This window comes from Dipodomys spectabilis, unplaced genomic scaffold (assembly GCF_019054845.1).
Source record: "Dipodomys spectabilis isolate Male_0828 unplaced genomic scaffold, ASM1905484v1 ptg000449l, whole genome shotgun sequence".
Classification (NCBI taxonomy): domain Eukaryota; kingdom Metazoa; phylum Chordata; class Mammalia; order Rodentia; family Heteromyidae; genus Dipodomys; species Dipodomys spectabilis.
In genome coordinates, this window is record NW_024871126.1 from 768,451 (window position 1) to 784,439 (window position 15,989).

The following is a 15,989-nucleotide window of genomic DNA, read 5'->3' on the forward strand; positions in this document are numbered from 1 at the left end:
GCAAGATTAAAAAAGAAGAGAGGAAACCCATATTAACAGGATGAGCGATGCCACGGGAAAAATCTCAACACGTACCCAAGATGTGCAAACAATTTTAACGGACTACTTTCAAAAGTTATACTCTCTAAAGAAAGAAAACCTGGCAGAAATGGATGCATTTTCAGAGAAATACAAATTGCCCAAATTGAGCAAAGAAGAAGTAAGTCAATTAAATTAGCCAATATCCTACAATGAGATACAGGAAGCAATCAGAAGTCTTCTAACAAAAGAAAAGCCCAGGACAAGATGGACTTACAACAGAATTCTATAAGAACTTAATAGAAGAACTAATACCTTTACTCCTCAAGCTCTTCAAAGAAACAGAAAAGGAGGGACCTATGCCAAACTCATTCTAAGATACCAATAACACACTCATCCCCAAACCAGGAAAAGACCGAACCAAAAAAGAACTACAGGCCAATTTCCTTGATGAACACAGATGCAAAGATCCTTAACAAAATTCTAGCTAACAGAATCCAGAAACACATTAACAAAATACACTAAAACCAAGTAGGCTTCATCTCAGAGATTCAGGGATGGTTTAACATATGTAAGTCAATAAATGTAATCCAACACATCAATAGAGCCAAGGTCAAGAATCACATGATTATCTCCACAGATGCAGAAAAGGTTTTTGATAAAATTCAAAATTCATTCATGCTAAAAGCTCTGGAGCCAATAGGAATAGAAGGAACATTTCTTAAAACATTAACAGCCATTTACAACAGACCAATAGCTAATACTATACTTAATGGGGAAAAGCTACAACCAATTCTCTTAAAATCATGAACAAGGCAAGGATGCTCACTGTCTCTACTCCTGTTCAATATAGCCCTGGAATCCTTAGCCAGGTCAATAAGGCAAGAAAAAAACATTAAAAGTATCTGAATAGGGAAAGAAGAAATTAAACTATCCCTTTTTGCAGATGACATGATACTATACCTTCACGATCCCAAAAACTCCATCTCCAAACTCTTAGAAATCAAAAATCACTTCAGCAAAGTAGCAGGATACAAAAATCAATCCAATAAAATCAGTTGCCTTCTTGTACACTGACAACGTACCAACAGAGAGGGAAATAAAGGAAAGCAACCCCATTCACAATAACCTCCCCCAAACTAAAATATTTAGGAATTAACCTAAGCAAAGATGTAAAAGAACTATTTAATTAAAACTATAAAAATTTATGGAAAAAATTACAGAAAACACTAGGAAATGGAAAGACCTCCCATGCTCTGGGATAGGCAGACAATATAGTGAAAATGGCAATACTGCCCAAATTAATATACAAATTCAATGCAATTCCTATTAAAATCCCAAGGATGTACATCTCTGAAGTACAGAAAACAGGCCAAAAATTTCGTATGGAACCACAAAAGACTTAGAATATCCAAAACAATTCTAGCGAATAAAGACAACATGGGAGGGAAATCCATGCCTCACTTCAAACTCTACTATAGAGCGATAATAACAAAGACAGCATGGTACTGGCACAAAAACAGACCCGATGACCAATAGAATAGAATAGAAGATCCAGAAATAAATCCACATGCCTACAGTCAGCTGATATTTGACAAAGGAACCAAAGACCGACAATGGAAGAAACACAGCCTCTTCAACCACTGGTGCTGGGAAAACTGGGCGGCCACATGCAGAAGAATAAAAGTGGACCCCAGCATATCACCAAACACCAACATCAACTCAAAATGGATTAAAGACCTTAGCATTAAACCTGAATCTCTGAAACCACTGCAGGCAGAGTAGGAGAGACACTTGAACTTATAGGCACAGGAAAGAATTTCCTGAACAGAGACCCAGGGTCACAACAAATTGGAGTGAGACACGACAAATGGGACTAACTTAAATAAAAAGCTTCCGCATAGCTAAAGCAATGGTAACCAAGCTAGAAAGACAACCAATTAATTGGGAAAAAATATTTACCAGCAATATATCTGACAAGGGGTTAATATCCAGTATATACAGGGAACACAAGAAAATAGGCCCTCCCAAACCAAACAAACCAATTAGTAAATGGGCAAGGGAACTAAAGAGAGACTTCTCAGAAGAAGAAATAAAAATGGCAAAGAAACACATTAGGAAATGTTCACCATCCCTGGTTGTGAAGGAAATGTAAATAAAGACAACCATGAGATATGGCCTTACCCCAGTCAGAATGTCCCACATCCTCAAGTCAGCCAATGACAAATGCTGGAGGGGATGCGGAGAAAGAGGAACCCTACTACACTGCTGGTGGGAATATACACTTATACAACCACTCTGGAAAACAGTCTGGAGAGTCCTAAGAATGCTAAATATTGACCTCCCTTTATGACCCAGTCATACAACTTCTAGGCATCCATCCTGAACAACAGCAACCAGTATACAAGGACACATGTACCTCCATGTCTATTGCCGCACTGTTCATAATAGCCAGGATATGGAAACAACCCAGATGTCCCACCACAGATGAATGCATCCCAAAATTGTGGTATCTATACACAATGGAATATTATGCAGCCATTAGAAATGACAAAATAATGGCATTTGCAGGGAAATGGATGGAGCTAGAAGGAATCATGTTGAGCGAGTTAAGCCAAGAACGAAGAGACAAACGGTACATGGTCTCCCTGATAAGTGGATGCTAAATCCAAAAGGTTAGGTGATAAGACAAAATTAACAGGACTTAAGAAACAAAGGACTTCCACTCATCTGGTTGAATCTCTACTAAATTACCACGTGCTGCTGATCACATTTATGGTATATATGTGTACAATGGAGGGGAATCAGGAAGACGACATAGAACTAGAAGGAATCAGGGAAAAACCCATCAGCTGCACTAGACATTGACCAAAATGAACTAAGCAAGTTAATGGCAGGGATGGGAGGGATGGAACAAGTGGGAAAAAGGGAACAGCTGATGTTATGCAAAACAAAAGAAATGTACATACCAACCTGTGTAGAAGAAATAACTATATCGCAAAGCACATAGAACTCACAAATGTTATAGACTGTGATAGACAATTTGCTCCAGAAATGTTAGAATGTGTTTGTGACTTTAACTGAGTATCACTATCCCACAATACTGTGAAATTAGGGAAATTATGTAACCACTTAATTACAATAAAGAAAGCAAAAACTCTCCAGGAACATTATAGATATATACAACTAACTCTGTAATACATTTTGACATCAAAGTCAGGCAATTCACTGGGAAGACTTCCATAGAATCCATGAATTGTTACAGTAAGCTATTGTAATTTGGATTGTGAAAATATTTTGTATGGAAACAAAGAATGTAATGGCATTTTTGAAATTTAAGAAACTTAACCGAATCATTATGACTTAGGAGAGCAATTTACACAGCCTTCCAAAACATAAAGAGGTAGTGATACATACTTATCCTTTTGGCAATATCAAATACAGTTTCTTCCAAGTTTTTCTTCAGACCTGATTTGACATAATGGTTCAACAGAAGCAGATCCAACATGCCTTTGCTATCTCTATTCCCAGCAGCAAGATGCAAGGTGGCCATTGGTATCTGCATCATGATGAAGTAAGAAAAAAGCCACTCTAGTATTATTCCACATATAAGCACTGCGCAGGGTTGTCCAGCCATCTACAGTTATTGCATGAATATCTGCCACTTGATCCACCAACTCACGGACAGTGTCTAAGTGTCCACTGTAGGTTTCCTGATGAATATGTGTATACTCATCGTCATCCCTAGTATTCACATGAGTGGTCTTTTTGGAAAGTATTCTCCGCACTGTAATAACCTGATTATTTTCAGCAGCCCAAAGAAGAAATTTGCATGGATCCTTCATTTTTTTCTTGCAATTGATACCATTCCTCACTTTTTCATCATGTTCCTCGTCTTCATCAGAATTGTCTAACCAGAGACTTTGAGTGACAGTGGGAATGAGGTGTCCATGTATTTCCTTAATAGTTCAGGTTATTTGAACTGTTCAGAAAAATCAAGTGAATTTTCTGCATCTGTTTTTTCACCATGATTTATTTTCCCTTTTTTCATTTTTACTATTTGAAATTATTCTAACTGGAGAGTAGGGAATTGATGGAGATCAGAGGAAAGATTTTCCTCCGTATTCAAAGATACAGACTGAAAATAAGGACCAGTGGTGTCTTCATGTGCATCTTATTCTAGGAATGAGAAAAGATGAAGTAATGCCAATAATGCCTTATATATAAATGATTTGGTAAATGGCAGAGTAGAAAGTAAAATAATGCAACTAAAAATATAAAAGCAAAATAAATTAGGATAATTATAGAGCAATCCTATTATCTATGAGAAACATTAAAGAGAGAGGAAGAGGGACAGATGTGCAATGACCTAGATAGCCACAAATGCATGCCTCTGATCAATTTGTAGAGCAAACAGAATTTTATTTTATGTTTAAAAAAGATGGAAATAGAATTTATGTATTTATTTGAATTTGGTAAATACATTTTTAGCAGCCTACATGAAGAGACGTAGGTTTAATCATATTGCAGACTAAAATCTAAATCCTTGAAAATTCTAGGAACAGATCTGAATGAAATCAGTTGATTCACACTTTTCATGTACAATGAAGGAATAGGTCCAGTCTATGAAAGCAGCAAGAGAAGGCAGGCCGATTGTATCTGTGACAAAACTTTGTGTAAAATGGTATTGAGCATTACTTACTGTTGATCCACTTGCACTGGAAGCATGATTCTGAACAATTGCTTGCTGATTTTCAACTATTGCTTTGATCATTATATTCTCCAAAAAGAAAAAGTGAGATTTAATTGATAGCAAAAACTATTTATACATTTTGATTTCTCATTATGCACCTTCAATCATTGAAAGCACATGAAGACAATAGACAGGCCTACATTATTAGATGAAAACAAGTGTCTTTAAAAAAACAAGGAATGTAAGTAGTCATGTAAAGGACTTCTATTTTAGTACTACATTATACATTTTGTTTCTAATGTTGGGTATGAAAAAATAATGGATCTATTAGAAAGCTCTTTCTGGCATTTTGTTGAAAATAACTTTCTTTGTAAGATCATATCTATTCACACTAAGAGGTAATCAACCCAATATTTATCAAGTTTGAATATCCTATCATATTGACTGTAAATAGGTATTGTTGTTATGCTTGTTAGATATTCCTTTCAAAAACAAGCAAACAAAAAGCATGTGTCATCTCCAGGTAGTGGATGTATCTGAAGTTGTTTTGTACATGCAAAGGGCTAATGGCTCTTTTGTGGGAGTAACTATGGCAACTTAACAAATAAGGCTTTTCGAATATTTTTTCCAACATAAATAACATCCCAAAGCGAGTCTTGCAATTTCTGAAAACCCTTTAGTATTATTTCAGTTAATTGACTATAGAGCTAAAGACATTTCTGAAATAAATATTAAGATCTGAAAATGTAAGTGGGTATATAGGCTTTTTTATGCATCATCTTATGAAAATCCAGTTTTTATGAAACTAAATGAAATAGAATAAAAGAATGTAAGTGAATTTGGTAAGCTTATTATTAGTATAACTGTTTTCTATTAACACAGTCCTTTGAATATAGATGATGCAGTTAAATTATTTTCTTTGTGTTTCTGTACTTCAGTTATTTTTCGTATCATTGTAGTTATGGGAGTGAATTTGTAGTATAAATAAAGGTCCTTTAAAATGTTTAGGATTAATCTTGTGCTTTGTGTCCTACTCCCAAGAAAATGAGTTATTTTCAAGTGTTAATAGTTTATAATTGAATCTTCATATCATAAGAAAATTTTAAAAACTTAGTAGTATGATGACTTTTTAAACCAATAGTATCGACAAGTTGGAGAGTCTTTAATTCATGCTTAGGTCTTGGTGTCTATGATTTTTAACTTCTTGTTCCTTAACATTAATGAGAGTTCAGACTGCATTTTGGGGTATATGAAAGGTAAAATATTTATCTGACATCAAAGGTGATTTTTATATGAGTCTTGCTTTAATAACATTTTAAAGTAGTACATTTCCCTCAGAATGTTGGGTATAAAAAGCAATCAAAATACTTCTAATGGTAAACAACCTAGGTGAGCTACAATGTGGAAATGATTGGTCCATAAGACCTGCAATCTGTTTCCATCAGGAATTGGGCAGGACACTCTTTCGTTATGACTGTGTTAAACAGAGATGGGGTCCCCAGGCAGTGCAGTGTTGAGTGAAGGGATAGAATATGATTTCTACTATTTTGAGCTAGAAATCAAGAATGTTATACTTTAGCAGTTCCTTTCAACAGGGAGGTATAAATTGATTACGAACTTGGAGTTTTCATATTACAGGTACCTATTTTCTAACAAAGATAAAGTCAAATATTAGAGTGTACACAGTAATTCTGGGAAATTTTCCTAGAATTAGTAGACGAAGTGCTGGCATTTTAGTCATAAAATAAAATGATTTGATACAGCGGAAGATGGGTCTCAGGCTAACACTTACCATGTGTGCAATGCTGTACTAGTAATTCCAATTCTGAAGACTTCAATAACATCATCTGAGAATTAAAAATGGAAGTAGTTCAAATTGTTGGGATTATTGTGAGGATTGAGTTAGATACAATAGGTAAAGTACTTGGAAAAACTATCATTAAGCATTTGATACTTTCTACCTGTTATTTTATCATGTGATGAATTCTAACATTTTTACTGTGATTTTTATATTGTGTCTATTTACAATATGCAATGTGATATATTGATATTCATTGCATTGGTCAGTTTGTTGACATTAAGAGGAAAATACATGCAAAGAAAATTTCTGAGGAGGAAACTATTATATTGATTCATGGTTTAAGAGAATGCAATTTAAGATCAGATGTCTCCATTGTTTTTAATTATGTTTTTATTAAATAGTTGTTCAAAGGAATTTCCATTCCACAAATCAGTTTATAAGTACAATGGATCTTTACATAACTTTCCCATACCCTCCCAAATCTCACCCCACTTTCATCTTTTCTAGTTTCATACTATCTGCATTGAATATTGTGCCTTCACTCCCTTCGTCCATAACTCTCTTTATTCCTTCCCTTTGACTTCCGCTCACATCATCCAAGTGATAGATTGCTGGTATTCATTTTGTTGGATTAAAAGTTCAATTTTATAAGAAATTACACCTTTTAAATACTCCTCTGCAAATAGCATGCTTTGGTTAATACTGTTGTGTAATTGTAACCCCTCTGTATGGTATTTTCACTATAAAAAAATCTCAGTTTTATGATCAATAGATTTTGAAAAGGATGCCATGACTTTATGAAATAAAAATAGAATCTTAAATGGGTGTAGTAGCACTATTGCCTCCCTAGATTTAAAAAACGTTCTTAAACTACTACCTCAATCCTTATACAAAAATTTAAAAAAAATTTAAATAAAAATGATTATCAAACTATATGTGAGATGTAAAAACATATAAACATAAACATAAAAATTCATGGCATTGGATCAGTAAAGGTTTCTAAAATATGACATGGAAAGCATTAGTGGGTAAAGAAAAGCAAGAATAAACTGGATAATATCAACTTATAACCTTTCATAATTCAAAGGACAATATAACAGAAGTGAAAACATATCTAACAGATAGAGGACACATATTTGTTAATGCTACAATATTAATGCTACAATGATTCTGAGTCTAAGTATTTTTATATCTTCTAATTTTATATAACTTTATCCCAAATGGAATATTTCTTTAAAAAACATATGCAAATAGTAGGAGCATGTGAAATAAGTTCCTCTTTCTTATCCAAGAATAAATAAAGAGAAAACTCACTAGTAGGACCATAATATAAAAAGATGACACAAAATATAATAATGCACTTGTGGAGAAATTGATATACTACACATAGCGAATCAATTGTATAATACTTCAATCATTAAAGCAAGCAAGTATTCAAAAGGTCAAAGAGAATTGAATAGGTTCTATCCATTACACGTCTACGTATGTATTAAAGAGAAGTAAAAAACTTGTTTGGACAGGGAATGTAGTTATTAAGAATGCACTTAAATACTTTGCGTGAGATCCTGGAAATAATCCATAAAACAAATTTTGAAAAGGCTCACTATAGGGGATGTATGCTGGACAAATTCCTGTAAACGAATTTTATATCTACTTTAAATGTCTGTTCTAAAATTTACAGCATTTCTATTTGAAGAAAAGCAAATTTGTGAAAATTATGCTTGGAAAACCTATGATCGTTAATTCACTTCCAAAGCACTAAAATGCATACAATAAAAGGAGATAATATATTTCAAGTGAATTACATGTCAGCAATAAAAAACTATTGTTAAATTACTTCACACAAAATGCAGAATACCTAAAAAGATATTTTCTGTGTTTGCTTAAAAACTTTGTAAACTGAAACATTTAAAACAATAATATGATTTCTGTTCATTTTGAGGATTTTTGTCTGTTTAATTTGAGTTTATTCAGAGATACCTCAGTCAAAAGTGTATGGGATAACTGGAATGCCTAGGAATTAAGCAATACTTATACATAATTGATAACATTTTCTGGAGGAAACTTTTGGCAAATGACAGAAGACACAAATCTATGCATCTGCATCTTATGAAAGCCATATGTTACTTGGTCAATCCAATTGTTTTTCTTTACTTTGCTGGGGAAAAAGTATTCTCAAGATAAGAGCCAATAGCAGTGAAAAGAAACAAAATACACTATCATCTTGATTTGTGAAAGTAACAAATGAAATATAATAATTCCACTTAAATGACTCCAATATTAGTATTTATGAAGATGTTCCTGAATGCCAAAATCCATTGAATTTTTGGAATTTTAATTTCTATGAACATATGAAAACTAGAACAAGAAAAGAAATATAGACTTAGATCCAACCACCCTTGGAATAATTTTCTTAATTGCTTTGAAATTACATAAAAATTGATATTCCTTTCCATTGGAAACATTTTAAAATGCTTATCATTGATTATAATTCAAATGTGAAGCAAGAGTAATTTTATATCATCATTATAAATATCATTCTATTACTATCATAAATTAGAATAACAAACCAGTCCCAATATATTACCTACCCATCATTATCCTTAATTCCTAATCATTACCTAAATATCTTAAACAATCTAAATAGTCATGTCTTTAACATAAACGTAAATATTCTATATTTTTACTTAACATTTTCCAGTGGCATGTATTCATTTTTCTAAGAAATGTTCAGAGCAGTTAAAAGATGCTTTTGTGAAATTAATGTGATACATTTGGTTGTTGTTGTTGTTGTTTTCTGAAAGGCCTGGGCATTATCCCTAAGCGTTTTTAGGCTCAAGGACAGCAATCTATAACTTGAGGCACAGAGCTAATTCATGTTTTTAGTGGTTAATTGGAGATAAGAAACTAACAAGTACTTTTCTGTCTGCACCACTTTCAAACATATTTCTAAGATCTCATTACCCAGAATAGGTCGAATTATAAGAGTGAGTCACTGGCACTTGTTTTGATGTATTTTTTTTATTTTAATTATGTTTTAAGACTTTGTTTCACTACAGTGTACATCATTCTGCACATAAATTTAGATATATGTATATATTTCTGATGACAATCTCTAAAAATGTATGTTATTCTACACATAACATTAATAAATACATATACATGTATATATATATACACATATTCATACATAATATTTCTGAAGACAGACTCCATCTTAAATTTTTTGGTACTATCTTTTACCTTTTACATTTCAAAGATATACAGTCTATTTTGGTAAAAGTTTCCTAGATAAAATAACTAATATTTCAATAGAAAGTAGAGCTTTTACTTTCAAGGGAATTTTATATATACATATGACATTGTAGTAACAATTACAGTATATTACTTGAAAAAGTTCTGTCCAAACTCTTACATATTTGTGTGTAATGAGGGGGAGAGAAGAAGTTAATTCATAAAGGTTAGGAATTAGCAATGCTTCAAAAATTTATTCCATAATTTATTATAAGCACATAGTAAAGCTACCTGATATGGTTTAGTTTTTCTCTTTCTTTATTTGTTCAAATTTTTAATATGGATGCATGTACAGTGTTAACATTAAAAATATTAATCAAAAGACAAATAATAGCAAAATCATAGGCACATATAAGACTTTCATTAATTAGCACTTATGATGCTAATAATTTTGAAGAAGATGATGATGATGACGACAGTGTAGCCTGACAATGATAAGGTGATTGAAAAGGAAAAAAACTTCACACTTCTTTGAAGCTAGATTTCCCATATTGAATACATAGTTATAAACTGAATTGGATTACATACAATAATAACAAGGGGAGAGTTTCAATACCAAGAAATAAAATTACATTAGTAGGTAGAGACAGTAAAAACCCTAATGTTGTTCCTGCAGTCTCTCTAATGTATACTCACTTTTCTTGGTGGTATTGTGTTCTTATAAATAAAATCATTTACTTCCACATTTTGATGGACTAAGATATAGTTTTCAACTCAGTGTGATTAATTCAAATTACATTCTCTTATAGTATTCAATAACCAATGTTTCCAAATTATATTGAGTATGTCCTTCAGTACAGCTGTAAACACCTGACACAATTTACATAATACCACTTACATATCTGTAGTTACCATAAAAGGACAGAGACCATAGAGCCAGGAGTTAAAATTTATTTTTATTTCTTCATGAAACAACTTGTGACTTTATACCAACCAACAGAATTTGACTCTTTCCTTATTTGTAAGCTAAAGTGGAAAATGTGAGGAATCTTCACCTTTTTTTTTCTTGCTCTAGAATTCAACAAATATTCTTCAACATGTCTGGTAGATTACATCCATTTACAGATGAGAAATGTAAGGTCAGCAGTCAATGTAGTGAATAAATAATGATACTAGAATTTTGTCTGAGCTCTTCACTCTGTATGCTTACAAAGAGAATAATTTGGTGATGGAGAGGACCAATATGAAAAGACTATGGGGAAAAAAGCATACTTTGTAAACGGTTGTTTTAGGACTAAGTTACCAATGATGAATACTTGAAGCAGGCTGGTGTCATGGGCATAAACAGGAGTACATAGAAATTGTCTTAGTGACAGAAACTGAGAAAAATCTTAATCATTCATCTTATCTAAGGGGAGGGTAAGAAAGGTAAGAAGAAAGCTAAGAAGAAAGGTAAGAAGAAATCTAAAATGCATCCACATCTCTGGCTGTCAACTGTTAGTTATATTCTTGGTGAAAAGGACTACAGGTGGAAAATATGGACTTAAAGGAAAAAAACTCTCAGTTCTAAGGTTTATGTTAAAGAGATGCGAATATAGGTCTGTTTAGACATCATCAAAATATCCACGACTTTGAATATGCAAAAGAATAATAAAAGCGGGGGCATTATTAAAGGGAGGAGGAAAAGGAAAATTCTGACAAAAGTGTGAGCAACGTGAGCACCAGTGTGGACAATATTGGAAGAAAGAGATAAATAAGGAAACAAACAAGTAATAAACACAGATTTACAGAAGTAAAGGAAGGAAAGAATTTGCAGGAATATACTGAAGGAAATACGGTATTTGGATTTGAAAAGTAAAAGGACATAGACAAGTTCAATAAGAACAGTATTTTGGTGAAAGTCATATTGATAAAATTTTGTGATATGAATGTGAAGCTATAAAATTCTGGATCCATGAATTCAACAGATCCTGTTGATTTTAAATGCTGGGAAAAATGCTTTTATCCTGACTTTAGAAGAATTATACAGATATAACTCTCATGAACTTTCCTTAGAGATATTTTGTGAATATTTTTCAAGACTGTTTAGACAGGAGATTAAAGATTGAACTACAGCACAGACAAGCCTAATTTGTCCTACATTTCCAATGAGTTACTCATGTATCCACATCCGTTTGGGATTTTATTGAAATAACTTTAGATTTGTTTGGATATCTTATCAGCCTAATCATCACAAATGTAGGACAAGTAACACCAAGTATTAGGTTAAACATACAGCTTTACTGATGTGACTGAAGACTGCTTATATTTATTCTTCTTTAGAACAGAAAATGCCTCAATAGATATTAACAAATCATAAGTCTCATATACTCTATTGAAATCTAATTCTTGTTAGGGATATCTCCATGCTTAAATAACCCTGTCAATCAACCTGACACAAATTCTTATATGTATGAAGTGCCACAATAAACTTCAAACTTTTATGGAATGGAAGAGTTCACACATCACCCTCACCATTTAATCCAAATCTTTCATTTTCTCATGCACATTGTCAAATAGGGAAGAATTCTGATATAACAATAATACAATATTGGTTTGAATTAACACAACTTCTAGGATCTAGTGTTAATTTGGTTACTTACTAACTAGCTCCAAATTTTGTGGATATTTATGTTTCTCCTGGGAAAACTAATGAGCTCCAAGGAAATGTCCCTAAGGAGGCTTTCACTTCTAATATCACTGTTTGTTTCAAAATGCTTTAAATTCTACATCCTCTAATATGGGCATAGGGTTATACTGTGGAACTTTTCTCCTCAGAGAGTGAGTACTACCCTATTGTTTAACATAGACAAAGTACCTTGATACATACACTGGGTGTGTGCAAACAAGAAGTGGTAGTTGAACAACGTTCTTAGTAGTTTATAAAGATGAAATTGAAATAGAGCATCTATGAACTCAAAAGGAATGTGCAAAAAAGACAAAGGCACAAAGTAGAATGTGCCAAGGAAATGCTGAATTATAATTTCAAATTATGTACTCACGTTTAAGGGTATGTTCAAAGTACAGCTTCAGACAATGCAGTTGGATATCTTGGGGGAAAAACTGCTTTGAACTATTTTGGGATAATTCTAAAAGTAGAAGCCCCTAACTCTGACTCTAATTAGCCACAACATCATCAACTTAGGGAATATTTTCCAAGTGCAAATTGCAAAAAAGAGGGCTCATCACACTTAGTGTTCTGGTTGAAGTAATGGCAATCACATAACTTTTCTTATAAGCATTTATTTATTTTGGAGCATCAAAGTAGGAAAAAGCCAAGTAAATATTTTCCATGTACCTGAATTAAGTGGGACTTATTATATTGGTCTCTTTTTAACTGGGAAGTTATAGATTATGTCTTTTTATACTCTAACTTGGAACAATGATCTGCTGTCAGTTATTTCTTCTCTTCCTCTTCTATTGCCCTTCCACTTACATAATTTTTATTTAAAGAGACATACTTGAGCTTTCATTTCTAAATTCTTCAAAATTATCTGAATTTCATCATATTTGTGGAAGCCTCCTAAATCTTTCTCAAGAGAATACTTTGTCACTACCATTTTTATCTTATATGATGTCTTTCTGCCAAACTAAGTGCAAGAAATACATTAGACTTATCCAGAAATCTCAACCCTTGTACCACCATAAAAAACTATCTAACTTAGAAATCATGATTTTAGTATAACTGGGGAGGTGGCATCTGTCATTTTTGAATGACCCTAATGATACTTACATGCAATCATGATTTAAACCAATATGCCACTCAGAAGATAAACGAATCCATTAAACACACACACGGTGGAATTCTATGCTTCCAATTCACAAGGAAATAGAAAGACTTGGAAAAATAATGCTAAGAAAAATTAGCAAGACACAAAGAAACAGATTCCATGGTTTTCCTCACGTGTAATAATTAGGTAATGTCTAAGATAGTCCTAGCGAATGAGCAGAATGGCTCAATAGCTATGTATATATAACCACATAAGAGGATGCTGAGCAAAATGAACTCCTAGACATGGAAACAGAGGTTTTTCTTTGTGGTTGTTGTTTTTACTGTACTATGTGATTTCTTTTTTCTTTTGGGTTTTCCCCTATGGTTTATTCCCTGCTGTATTTGATTTCAGTATCCTGTGTATTATATACACATTTATCTTAATTTGGCAAGGGAAGAAGAACAACAAAATGGCAAGACAAAGGATAAAGGGCAAACCAATGCAATAGCAATACTCACAAGACAACATGTAGGAGATTCACATTACAACTTGTGAGGGGTATTGGGGTGAAATAAAAGTGTGAGAAAAATGAGGGAAGGAATACAGAGTTCGACTTGTTAGATATTCACTATCTTACAATTACTGCAACCCCTTCTATATATCACCTTGACAATAAAATTAAATTTAAAAATAAACTACATAAAAATAATTTCACTGTATTTCTATAGTAAATTATATTCTATGTGTATTACATTTTTTAAAAAAATGAACAATACTTGGCTTCTAATTTGAATTAATTGCCCCTTTCTTTTTCAGAGGGTCATCAACTTGAATGCTATCAAACTATACAAAATTTTCAGAATATACTTGCCATTATTTAAAAAAAAACATTATTTTAGGATTGTCTCATACTAAATAGAAAATAGTTCAATTCTCTGGAAACTCCTAATTTTTAAAACTGAATATTTGTTAAGAGGACAGAATATATGTGTTCTACTAACTACTCATTTTCAAATTCTGAGCATGCCAAACCAGAGACATTTACAACAGTGCCTGTATGCATTTTATTTACTTCTGCAATAGATGAAGTTTCCAATGAGACATTACATATTTAAAGGTCAAGAGAGAAACTAGCCACATTCTGGTAGAAGATAAAACTATGAAGTATCTATAATAATTAATTCCTCTAGAGTAAACATTTGTTCATCATAGTAAGCTATTATTTCAATGACAATCAATCCCAACATTTTATGCAGTAAAGTCATTCTAGCCCAACAGTTTCCACCTTGTAAGGTGCATCTTAAAATTCCCTAAATTCACAGAATGGCTAGCTTATCACTATTGTGAACAAATTCTACACTTCTGTTAATGTTATGCCCTTTCTATTGTTGAAAGAACACTACACTAAACTTTGCTGCATCGTTTTCCCTCAAGTGGTATTCTTGAGATCAGAAAACCTGAAAATATTATTTATACATATCTTTTCGTCTACCACAGATAATCCGGAGGCAAAGATCTGTATATTATGGTTCAAAGCCCCCCCAGGCAGGAAGGTTCCTTAGATTCTTATCTCCAATAAACTGCGCAGGAAAAGCCAGACACAAGTAGCACTGAGGTTCAATTGGTAGAGCAGTATCCTTGAGCAAAAAACAAGCTCAGGGTCAGTGCCCAGGCCCAGTCGTCAAGCCCTAGGACAAACAAAACAACAAAAACAAAATGAAAACAAACCCCAAACCTAGCATTTTTCTCATTGAATACAGAGGTATATAATTAAGGAAATTTCTTCCTATGTTATGTACAGGTAGAAGAAAACGGATTTCAAACAGTAACTCTCTTCATACCATGTTACACCAATGTCTCAAAACATTGCTCTTTTTCTAAATTTATAAAATAATAGCATCCATTTATTCTGAACTCTTTCTAAATTATTCACATTATCATGTTATACATTACCTGTTGGAATTATCTATTAACTAAATCCTAATTACAACTCTCTTGAGAGAATATTCTAGACAAATAGAATGGCAGAATCATTTTTGAATTTGCAAATTAAACCTTCTACTTAAAAGTATTTTGTAGTATCCTATAGAAATGAAATTACAAGCAAAAGGTATTTATTTTAAATCTAAATTCTATTTTAGTAAGGTCTACAAAGTCCTACATTAGATAACTTTGCTGTTTCTCCAGGCTTAAACTTTTGTAATATTTCATTATTTCTTTGGAATCCAACAGAATGATGCTAAATTTTTCAAATTTTTGGTTCAGAATCATGACCTATTTTGCATCTAGAAGTATTCTGTAATGAAGAGAGCATTTAAAACATGACTGAGGATGATATATGAGTTGCATTTCAATAGGAAACTTGACTTCTCAAAACGTAATGACAAAATTATCCCAAACTTCCAACTGTGAATTCCTTTCTTGTTCTTTGGTTTGTTTTATTGAGGCAAAATTATACTACCTAGTCCAGGGAAGGTATTACTATTTAATC